Source organism: Canis aureus, chromosome 28, assembly GCF_053574225.1.
Source record: "Canis aureus isolate CA01 chromosome 28, VMU_Caureus_v.1.0, whole genome shotgun sequence".
NCBI classification, from domain to species: Eukaryota; Metazoa; Chordata; class Mammalia; order Carnivora; family Canidae; genus Canis; species Canis aureus.
This window is the reverse complement of record NC_135638.1, coordinates 34,766,569-34,779,015: the sequence shown is the minus strand read 5'-3', so window position 1 is coordinate 34,779,015 and position 12,447 is coordinate 34,766,569.

Genomic DNA, 12,447 nt, shown 5'->3' with positions numbered 1-12,447 from the left:
GGGCTAGTTTCCAAGATCTACAAAGAACTTCTTAAACTCAACAGCAAAGAAACAAACAATCCAATCATGAACTACGCAAAAGACATGAACAGAAATCTCACAGAGGAAGACATAGACATGGCCAACAAGCACATGAGAAAATGCTCCACATCACTTGCCATCAGGGAAATACAAATCAAAACCACAATGAGATACCAACTTATACCAGTGAGAATGGGGAAAATTAACAACGTAGGAAACAACAAATGTTGGCGAGGATGGGGAGAAAGGGGAACCCTCTTGCACTGTTGGTGGGAATGTGAACTGGTGCAGCCACTCTGGAAAACTGTGTGGAGGTTCCTCAAAGAGTTAACAATAGATCTGGCCTACAACCGAGCAATTGCACTGCTGGGGATTTACCCCAAAGATACAGATGCAATGAAACGCCGGGACACCTGCACCCCAATGTTTCTAGCAGCAATGTCCACAATAGCCAAACTGTGGAAGGAGCCTCAGTGTCCATCGAAAGATGAATGGATAAAGAAGATGTGGTCTACGTATACAATGGAATATTACTCAGCCATTAGAAACAACAAATACCCATCATTTGCTTCGATGTGGATGGAACTGGAGGGTATTATGCTGAGTGAAAGAAGTCAATCAGAGAAGGACAAACATTATATGGTCTCATTCATTTGGAGAATATAAAAAATAGTGAAAGGGAATAAAGGGGAAAGGAGAGAAAATGAATGGGAAATATCGGAGAGGGAGACAGAACATGAGAGACTCCTAACTCTGGGAAACAAACAAGGGATGGTGGAAAGGGAGGTGGGCGGGGGGAGGGGGTGACTGGGTGATGGGCACTGGGGGGGGGCACTTGATGGGATGAGCACTGGGTGTTATGCTATATGTTGGCAAATTGAACTCCAATAAAAAATAATTTTAAGTAAAAATTAAAAAAAACAAAAAGTGACTACATCTAGAAAGACTTTAGGAAAATTCTGCATTTTTCAGACAGAGTAAATACTAAAAAAAACAGGAGATGAGAAATGGTCACCTTGAGAACGAACATGCATGCAGGAAGTCAGAACTACTGGAAGAGTCTTGCAAAGAAACCATATGTGGTTATTCGATAGTGTCAAAATAACGCAACGCGTACTGCATACAGTAGGATCTCCATTGAATAAAAGAATCAAAAGCCAAGAATCACCCAAACTATTTAATTGAATCATCACTGTCTTTAAGATCCTCCTCATTTCTAGTTCCAATTCTCTTACCATCTCTATATATGACCAAGCCTGACAAGGACCTTGTTTCACCTTGACCCTTCACATAATAGGAACCCTCTCTGCATTTTTATCTCACAGACAAATAAGAGACAAAACCTCTGGCCCTCCTCCTGAAAATCAGAATCTATATGTATTCACAGCTATCCTTGCACAGTCTCAAAAAGACATCCCTACATCTTTTTTGCAGGGCTTAAACTTCCACCTGTGTTTTATAAGAATCCGTTACTTTTTATTTCACTTATAGGCCATCACTTCATCTCCTCTCCCCTGTCTTTCACATCTTCTCTGGGGTCATTTTCATTCTGTCTACCATCACTCCAAAATTGCTCAAGACAAAACCAAAACCTCAATCTTTGTACCATCTTCTCTCTCTCTCTCTCTCTTCCTCCTCTTCTTGTCTTCTCCTTTTTCCTTATCCACTCAAAAGCAAAAAATAAAAATAAAAAAATAAATTAATGCATCAATTCCTTCAGAGTCAAGATACATCATGGATTTGGTTTTGTTTTTTATTGAGTGAATAAATGAACATTACCAGAGACAAAGAAATTCATTAAATTTTTGCAACCTCATTTTCCTCATCTACAGGATGTGGTGGTGGTGAAGGCTGTACAGAAATCAGCCAGCTCAATCAGCCAGCTTAGTAATAAATAAGATATTAATGCTACTGAATTAACTCTCAAAAATATAAATAAGTTGCCAATTTCCAAGTTCAAAGGCCTCTTTACTCTTCTTACCACTTGATTTTCCTGACTGCAAGTAGGGGTGTGACCCCCCACTGAGTCTCTTTCAATCCTTCTGTATTCTCCCTCTCCTGCAACTTAGTTGGATCTCCTCCCCTTCTCATACTGAAATGTGGTGATTCTCAAAACTCCTTTCAGCCCTCTTCTCATCTTCCTTAAGACTCTCTACTAGGCCACTTGTAAAGTTTAACTACTCTTGTACACAGACGAGTATTAGAAATGTCTCATCTCGGTCGGATCAGACATATAAGCTTCTATTAAAAAAATAAACAAAAAGCATCTATTCCTCCAGTTTTTAGAACTATTTACTCATTAGACATGCCATCCCAAATATGTTCCCATTTTCTTTTTTATATAATCCAAGAATCAGTTTCCCAGAATAAATTTCACACAGAGCAGAGATGTAGGGTTGAGTTATTTCACTGCTGATTTTGGTCTGTTTTTTATTGCCTTCAGGAGAAACATGTCAGGAATTGCATAAGATTGTTAGTATTACTGACCTTGGCTTACCTGTTGGTTTCATACCCGGTATAAACTCATTTTTTTCCACTTCTGTTGAGACTTATGCAAACTACCAACAGCAAGACTGTCCAGTATTATTTGGTGAATCTTTCCAGTAGGTGAAATGGAAATGTTGTTCTGCCCCTACTTCTTCTCATTAACTTGCATCTTAATGACCTGATATTCATTTTGGGTGAATTGAGTACATCCCCTTTCTTTCTCCCTAACTCATATATTGGGAAGAAACATTCTATGTCCTGATAAAATTATCTTACTGGCATGAACTAGGTCAAGCCTTTATAGAAAACTTACCCTCTAGCTAATCAGTCTTTGACTGAGTAGATTGAGATTTCTACATCCAGATCATCAATGTTGTAAATATTCTTCTAAATTTAAGCAATGTTTAAATATATCTAGCAAGCAATATATTCAATTATCTAAGATACAATTTGCTTAATTGAAGGGTTCATTAAGAAATCACATAAAACAAAATTATGGTTCTTTGGGTATAGCACCAACTTTAATGTATTTAAAGCTACATTATGAGACCCAGACATTCAGGACTTCCATCAACAATTCTTCCCATGGCATTGGGAATCCAAAACAATTTTCCGAGGAAAATCTTAACCTTTTATGCCAGACTTCCTTCCTCTGACCTCTGGGGAAGAGAGAGTGGCATTATATTCAGGCACAATTTTTTTTAAAAAATTTTATTTATTTATGATAGTCACACAGAGAGAGAGAGAGAGGCAGAGACATAGGCAGAGAGAGAAGCAGGCTCCATGCACCGGGAGCCCGATGTGGGATTTGATCCCAGGTCTCCAGGATCGCGCCCTGGGCCAAAGGCAGGCGCTAAACCACTGCACCACCCAGGGATCCCTCAGGCACAATTTTTTAAATTCATAACAAGATATCAGATTAGCTCAAGTGTAATTGCTGTTTATGTATGGCTCTCCTTTAAAAATGTTGATACTACCAGTGTTCCAAATTTTTATTATTGTATGTAAACTTATAGCTTCTATCACACAATAATTATCTAATGTTATATTGAATAGAACATTAAGATTTGCCTGAATGGCATGCAGTCCATACCTTTCTCTGTAGCAGAGGTTGTGGTCAGGCAAGTAACGTGAGTGAGATCTATAACAAAATAGAGAGCACATTTTTCAACTAAAGACAGAGTTACCCAATGGCTGCCATATAGGAAGGTAAGCCCCACGGTACAAGGTCTTCTAACAAAACAAAACAAAACAAAACAAAACAAAACAAAACATATAATATAATATAATATAATATAATATAATATAGATTTTTAATTTGAAAATCCCTAATAGTTTATCTTTTAAATAATTCAAATAATTCCATTTTCCAAATTCTATGTATTAAAAATGTCTACTGATCAGATATGGTCTGTAGGCAACATTTATGAACTTTCTAGATCTAAATTTTATTTTTTATTTTTGTTGAAACCATATAGCTTATAAACCTGGATTCCATCATCTTCTCCATAAGCAATTACTTTAAACAAACTGTCTTTTGGTGTTATGCCACTAGCCTATTTTATATGGCTTTACAAAAATATAAGATCACTTATTAAATTTGTTCTATGGATATCATTAAGAATATTGTTCTCTATAGTCACATGATACCTTCTTTTATGAGAACCCACAGAAGAATTGTCTTTCAGATGTCAGTACCAAGGAGAGTTATAACCCAAAAAACACTTCCATCTTAATAATACTGTGGATTAAATGTTTCCCATTATGCAGTGGATCATAAGAAACTCAGAAAGGCCTACCTCTAGCAAAAAGAAAGGTATGTTGTGTGTGTGTGTGTGTGTATGTGTGTGCATGTGTTTGTGCTTGTGTGTGTATACTTCAAGGTTGGGTTTTTTCAAAACTTACATTTCTGTTCTCTCCTGACAAATCCACTCTGAAAATTTCCCATTTTAAGTTTTTTTTTTAAATTTTATGTCGTATCAGTATCTTTGAAAACTGCCTCAGATTGATTAATTTTCAAATTTGAAAGCATAAAAATAAGCAAATAAATTAAAAAACTAAATAGATTATTAGTGTTAATCTTTAGCCTTGAACTGTCATCCCTGAGTCCACACAGATCACTTTGTTGACCAGATTTCATTCCTCAATTTTTCTATAAGTGCCTGAAATTCAATATGTAAAGAACTAAAGTCATTGTCATTTAGTTTCTCTTCATTCATAGCGCCACAATAAATGGCACATCAAACTAAAAACCTCTCTTGTCTTCAACTATTTGCACCCTCCTCCCCAATATTCGGTCACCTAGTCCTGCTGATTATAGTATGAAATGCCTCAAGTCTAACCCAGCTCTTCTACTTCACATTTTTATCATTTCTCACCTTAAACTATTAAGCTGACTCTCATTTCTCAGTTGAACTACTAAATTGACTTTTATTTAAGTTCCCCAGGCTAACTATCCCTCTTCCGATCCTTCAATCTCTGAGTATTTTTAAAATATCTTTCAGAGAACTTTCAAAAACACATCTAACTGATATGTCTGGGCCTCACTGACCTATGATTATGAAATGAGAAAATAAATAGGTAAAGGTTGTTTAAATCACTTTCTTTTCTTTTAAACTTAAATGGCCATACACTTTATTTTGTTGTTGTTGTTACTGTTTTAATGTATCAAGTTTTTACTTAAATTCTAGTTAGTTTGTTTAGATCACTTTCCATCTTCTTATATGATCAGACCAAATCATGTCAGTCATAAAGCTCTCCAGAAACCCCACATCTTACATAGCAGTGTACAAATTGACACAGAGAAGTAAGGCATGGGCAAGGGTAGGGTACATTCATGGCAACCCCAGTGGAACAAAATCAAAACTGAGTCAGAGGGACACATGCTGGCATCACCAGATTGAGAGCAGAGGCCAAGGCCACAGTTGGTGGAGTGGACTGGGATCATACTGAATTAGGGAGTAGATTTGAATGGAGGGATGTCCTGACAGGCCAGAGGAGGAACACATGTGCCATACAGGAACCCCATCAGGACTGGTGAATTAGAGGAAGGGATGGGATCGTCCACCACCCGCTGGACTGAGTGGGCAGAGAAAGTGGGCGGGGCAAACAAATGGGCCATGTTGGAGGCCATTACCTGACTCCTTCCCAAGAAATTTATCCAGAACTGCTCCCTTGGCAGCTTCCCTCTGAGATACCCATTCCATTTTTAAAGAACTGAGACTTTAAGGTGCAGATATTACTCTTCATCGATTAAGGGCTTTTGAAATTTCTCTAAGCAAATAATGTTACTTCTTTGGGAAGCCAGAGGAAAGCATACTGCTTCCCAACCCTTCCTAGGATCAAGCCAAAAGAATTGTTTGACCAGACATTCAACTATGACTTATCTTTTTATTTTCAATTAAACTTAGAGCTATAAACAGTGATTTGGAGCCTCTGGTATGTAAGCAGCCACTAAGTTGAGCCACTCTTATCCAACACAATAGTGCTGGAATGACCCGAATGAAGAGCTGTCAAAAATCTCCTCTGTCCCAACCTTACCAGAACCTATAAGAATATTATGAGAAACATCATCAATCCACAGAATCCCCATTCTGGAAGTCCATCTTCCCTGCAGCATAGAAACATAAAAATATGTTATTCCCCCCATAACCCTCTTTTTCTATATACTAGGTGGCAAACGGGCAATGATGGATTTCAATGAATAGCACTCCAATAAAGAATGTCCCTCCCCTGCAGGGAGCCTGATGCGGATACTCAATCCCAGGACCATACAATCACACCCTGAGCTGAAGGTAGACTTTCAACCATTGAGCCACCCAGGCGTCCCTGTTTTCCTTTATTTGATCTAATAGAAATCCAGATGCCTTCCTTGACTTTTCCTTCTTCCTCAGGGCATCTAGCATCCAGTCAATTACCAAAGTGAGTCTACCTCCTAAATATCTCTAAACTCTGCCCAGTTCTATCATCTATCCTAGATTGTTACTTTTCCAGGTACTGGGAATCGTTGGCTTTTTTATTGTTACAGTCCAATCCATTTCACATAGAAACAAGAAGGATCTTTTCAAAATGTCAAAATGATCAACTTTTTGCCATTAAATTTCAGTGGTTCAGGCTCAATGCTTGAGTGTCTGCCTTTGGCTCAGGTCATGATCCCAGGCCCAGGGATCGAGTCTCACACTGGGCTCCTCGCAGGGAGCCTGCTTCTCCCTCTGCCTATGTCTCTGCCTCTCTCTGTGTGTCTCTCATGAATAAATAGACAAAATCTTAAAAAAAAAAAAAAAAAACTTCAGTGGTTGGTTCATCAGTGTCCTTAAAATACCTTCAAGCTCCTATGACTTAAAAGGCCCTGCATGGTCTAGATGGGATTAATTCTTTCAGGTTCATCTCTCATGACACTCTCTCCTCATTGCGTCCTAGCCATAAAGAAATTAATATAAAGAAATCTTTAATGGTCCTAGCCATTAAAGAAATTCAGGTTCTCAAACAGTTCTTTGCCTTGAACTCTTCCTGCCCTATGAACCTTTCCTGCTCCTGACCGTCTTTAATCTCAGCTTCCCTGTACACTTCTTCTAGGAGCCCCTGTACCTCATACTGCATCCAGTTCCTCTGTCCTCAGAACATTGTCTATTTTCTCATTATTTCCCCAAAAAGCATATAAGCACAACAACATCAGAGTCTGTATGTGTCTTACTGACCATTGCATGCCCAGTGCCTCACAGAGGGCTAGACACATAGAACACAAAGAAATCTCAGTGCCAAATTGTTGATTCATGTTTTTACTTTGATCCTGTTTTGGGGATGCTAATGTGATCATGACAGCCCAACCAGATTGACCAGCATTTAGGTTTGAGCTAATAAGGAACAGAAAGTTTCCATGGACTTGGGTGCTTTCCCTACCCTAAAGTTCAGAAAGCTTGGAACTGCAGAGTGCTGTCAGATATGGTTATCCTGTATGAATATTTGTGTCCTCATCAGCTTAGGCTGCTATAACAAAGTAACTGGGTGGGTTTCAACAATAGACACTTATTTCTTACAGTTCTGGGAGCTGGAAAATCCAAGATCAAGGGGCTGACAGATTCCTTTCCTGGTGAGGAGCTACATGGCCCTTCTTGAGTCAGAGAGAGACAGAGAGACAGAGAGAGAAAGAGAAAGTGAGGTCTGATGTCTTCTTGAAGGGTACTAATCCCATCTTGAGGACCCCACTTTTTTTATCTCATTTAACCCTACCTACTTCCCAAAAGCCCCACCTCCAAATACCATCACACTGGGGACTAGGGCTTCAACATTAATTTTGAGAGTGACACAATTCAGTTCCAGCAATTTGTAACAGCCCTCCATTTTCAGGTCTGAAATTTTATTCTAAATTTTCACTGAATCTAATTAGATACATAACATTTTTACAGATTTCTTTGAATTAATACTTCCTTGGGAGCTCTGTAATGATGGGCAGTTGCTAAAAAACGAAAGTCTTGTTAATTTCTAAGATAATGAATTCAATTGTTAAACATGTCTTCAACCAGAAAAGAAATTTAAGGCAATTAGAAAGTTAGGAAGTCTTTGCCAAAAGCAGCAATTGATTAAAAAAAGGGGGGTGGTGGTAAAATAATGTCCTGGAAATGTCCTAACGTGTAAAGCTTCAGAGCAGCTGATCCCAGAATGTTTCAAATGAGATTCACATAAATGTTTTTTCCCCATAGAATATGTGCTTCAGTATCAAGTCAATTTAATGCAGCCATATTTGGCAAATATCAGCTCCTTTATTTATAAATTGACTCTCATGATAATTTTAAACAGAATCAGATATTCAATGATATTTTGGAAAATACATTCAAGCGGGCTTATAGAGGATGAATGCAGATTCTTGCCATTCTCCAAGCAAAGCAACACTGGAAGAAGTATCAGTGAGATTGGAAGAGCAGGTGCAGCGGGTTTGCCATGGACATCATGCATACCACTGATTTTCAGTGAGAAAATATACAGAGAGGAGTTTTGGAAAGAAACCTTCACATGACTTCCATCAAAATAAAGTACCTGTCAGCTTTCTACCTCTCTTACCAAATTTCCTCACTTCAAGTTTGGCTTGCTGCTACATAAACTAACCTAGAGTTCTGTGCTTCCTAGTACCTTTTACCCCTGAGGCTCTTCAGGCACCACACCACTTGGTAGGATGAAGGGTGGTCTAGGCAAGTTGAAGGGAGGAGTGGGGCAGGAGAGGAGGACAGCACAAGAAAGTCACAAAATAATAATCAATGTCTGATTCAACCTTGTCTCTCTCCCTTCCTCCTTCATCCTTAAATGCCCACTGCCAACTCTGTTTCATTGATATGTACTAGAGGCTGAGTTGGGTCCCTCAAAATTTTATATATATGTGTACATATATAGATATAAAATTCTTGGTTTCAGAGGTAGAATTTAGTGATTCATCAGTTGCATACAACTCCTAGTGCTCACTACATCAAGTGCCCTCCTTAATGCCCATCAACCAATTACCCCATCTCCTGACTCCCCTCTTCTTCCCTCCCCTCTAGCAACCCTCAGTTTGTTTCTTATAGTTATAAGTCTCTAATGTTTTGCCTCACTCTGTTTTCATTTTATATTATTTTTCCTTCCCTTCCCTTATGTTCATCTGTTTTGTTTTTTAAATTCCACATATGAGTGAAATCATGTGGTATTTGTCCTTCTTTGACTGACTTGTTTCACTTAGCATAATCACTTTAGCTCCATCCTCATCATTGCAAATGGCAAGATTGCATTATTTTTGATGGCCAAGTAATATTCCATTATATATATATATATATATATATATATATATATATATATACACACACCACATCTTCTTTATAAATTCATCAGTCAATGAACATCTGGGCTCTTTCCATATTTTGGCTATTGTGGATATTGCTGCTATAAACATTGGGGTGCATGTGCCCCCTTTGAATCACTATCTTTGTATCCTCTGGATAAATGCCTAGTAGTACAATTGCTGGGTCATCAGGTAGTTCTATTTTTAACTTTTTGAAGAACCCCCACACCATCTTCCAGAGTGGCTGCACTAGTTTGCATTCCCACCAACAGTGTAAGAGAGTTCTTCTTTTTCTGCAATATCTGTTATTTCCTCACTTGCCAATTCTAACTATTTTGACTGGTGTGAGGTGGTATCTCATTGTGGTTTTGATTCGTGTTTCTCTGGTGCCAAGTGATGTTGAACATTTTTTCATGTGTGTGTTAGCCATTTGCATGTTTTCTTTGGAGAAATATCTGCTCGTGTCTTCTTTCCATTTCTTGACTGGATTTTTTGGTTTTTTGGGGTAGAGTTTGATATTGAAGCCCTAACCCCTAATACTTCAAATTTAGACTATATTTGAAGATAATCACCTTTAAAGAGGTGATTAGGTTAAAATGAGGTCTTTAGGATGGACCTTAATCCATTAGAAGAAAAAGAAATTTGGACACAAAAAGAGACACCAGGGATCCATGCATGCATAGGAAAGACTGTGTTAGGACACAGTGAGAAGATGACCATCTGCAAGCTACAAAGAGAGTCCTCAGAAGAAACCAACTCTGCTGACACCTTGATCTTGGACTTCTAGCCTCCAAAACTGTGAGAGAATTCATTTTTGTTGCTTAAGCCAAACCCAATAGTGTTTTGTTATGGAAGCCATAGCAAACTAGCACAATATCCTTAATCTAATCTTATCATGATACTTAATATTTTATTCTATTTCTCTCTATTAAACAACTTTCAGGCAATTTGTTTTCAACCAATTCTCATGGACCCACTCCATTATAAACAGAGGTGACAACACACACAAAGCCCCTGAAGTAGAAGAGCCAGTAGATTCAGGAAACTATATATAGCTCAGTCAGAGGCAGCCCTGTGATGAGGTGAACCAGGGCAAAGCCAGAGCCCTTAAACATGTAAGAGTCTCTAAAGACTCCACAGAGTTAACAACATTCAATTATCGGCTATGATGTTCCTGCCACATTCACACAAGTATGGCTTATGTCAATTACATATATATATGTTTTCAGCTATCATTTCAAAAGAGATTATGATCTGAGGCATTTCAAAATTGAGTATCCTTATATCTTTACTTTAGAACAAATGCACATTGAAAATGTACATACTTCAATATAAGAGCAATTACCACACATGCACTCTTATGAATGCACATCTCTGATTTGTAATTAGATTGACTGATTCAAGAACAAATCTCAGTAATGAGAAGGCTGGGATGCCCTAATTATGAATGAGATACACAGAGTGGACTACCTAAATTATGAAAAGAGTTAATAAGTCTTTTGAATTATGTGTAGGTAGCGAGTAAAATAAAAGATAAAGCTTGCTGAGGGTCTTTGTCACATGATTGAATCAAGTGGAAAGGGGGTTCAAATATTTTAAATAGATTATATTCATTAGACATATTAAGTTTAAATGTCTTCTTAAAATTTAATGGGTAGCCATTTAGGAGAAGAAATGGACAACAAAATTCAAAGTAAAAAAAATTAACAAAAAATATAACAAATGGGGGATCCCTGGGTGGCGCAGCGGTTTGGCGCCTGCCTTTGGCCCAGGGCGCGATCCTGGAGACCCGGGATCGAATCCCACATCGGGCTCCCGGTGCATGGAGCCTGCTTCTCCCTCTGCCTGTGTCTCTGCCTCTCTCTCTCTCTCTCTCTCTCTCTCTGTGACTATCATAAAAAATTAAAAAAATATATATAACAAATGGGATACCTGGGTGGCTCAGCAGTTGAGCAACTGCCTTCAGCTTAGGGCGTGATTCCAGGGTCTAGGGGTCGAGTCCCACATAGGGTTCCCTGAAGGGAGCCTGCTTCTCCCTCTGCCTATGTCTCTGCCTCTCTGTGTGTCTCTAATGAATAAATAAGTAAAATCTTTAAAAAAAAAAAGTTCTAAAACAAATATAACCAATGAAGAACACAAAACAAAATGTCAAGAATAGAATCAACCATACAATTTATCACAAAAAAATTACTAAGTTTAATTTACCCACTAAAACAAAAGGAGAACAATACAACAAACAAGTGATGTGGAATTTGCAGGACACAGAACAATAAAAAACATTGACAGATTATACTAGACCAATGATAAAAAAAAAAAAGCAGAAGTGAAAGTATTAGTATCAGATAAAATAACGTATTATATGGGACAAAGAAATATTTTACACTGATAGAAATGTTCAATTTAACTAATATGTACATGAAAACAAAATTTCAAAATAAGTAGTTAGAAATATTACCAAAAAATATAAAATCCACAGTAGCTCTGCCTCCATAAATCATCTGATTTATGTGAATTAAAATAAGGAAGGATATTAGGTATGTGAATAACACAACAAAATTTTATCCTGCAAATTGAAGGGTACCAGAATATGCCACCCCAAAATATGCCTCTTAGCATATGGATTATTTTGAGCTAAGAGCCACCATCTGCAAGGTGATGATATTAGGATTTAGGGCCTTTAGGAGGTGATTAGGTCATAAAGATGGATTAGTACCCTTATAAAAGAGGCCTGAGAAAGATCCCTTGCCCCCTCACCATTATGAGGCCACAACAAAAAGATGGCTGCCTATGAATAAGGAAAAGAGTTCTTACCAGACACGAAATATGCTAATGCCATGATCTCAGACTTCTTAGTCCTAAAATGTGATAAATAAATGTTTATTGTTTATAGACCACTCACTTTATGGTATTTTTGATACAGCAGCCCAAACAGACTAACATAATATACATATTTTGGTTATATGAAAATAACACATTCTCTGCCAAATCTTCAAATAAAATTAACACACTAGAATGAGGTACTATATTTATTCCATGGTTTAATATGTTCCCCCACCCCCACCCCTGTGGTATGCTGGAGGTAGCAGCTTCTGCAGCTACCTATTTTGATTACTAAATCTCTAGGAATGTGATAA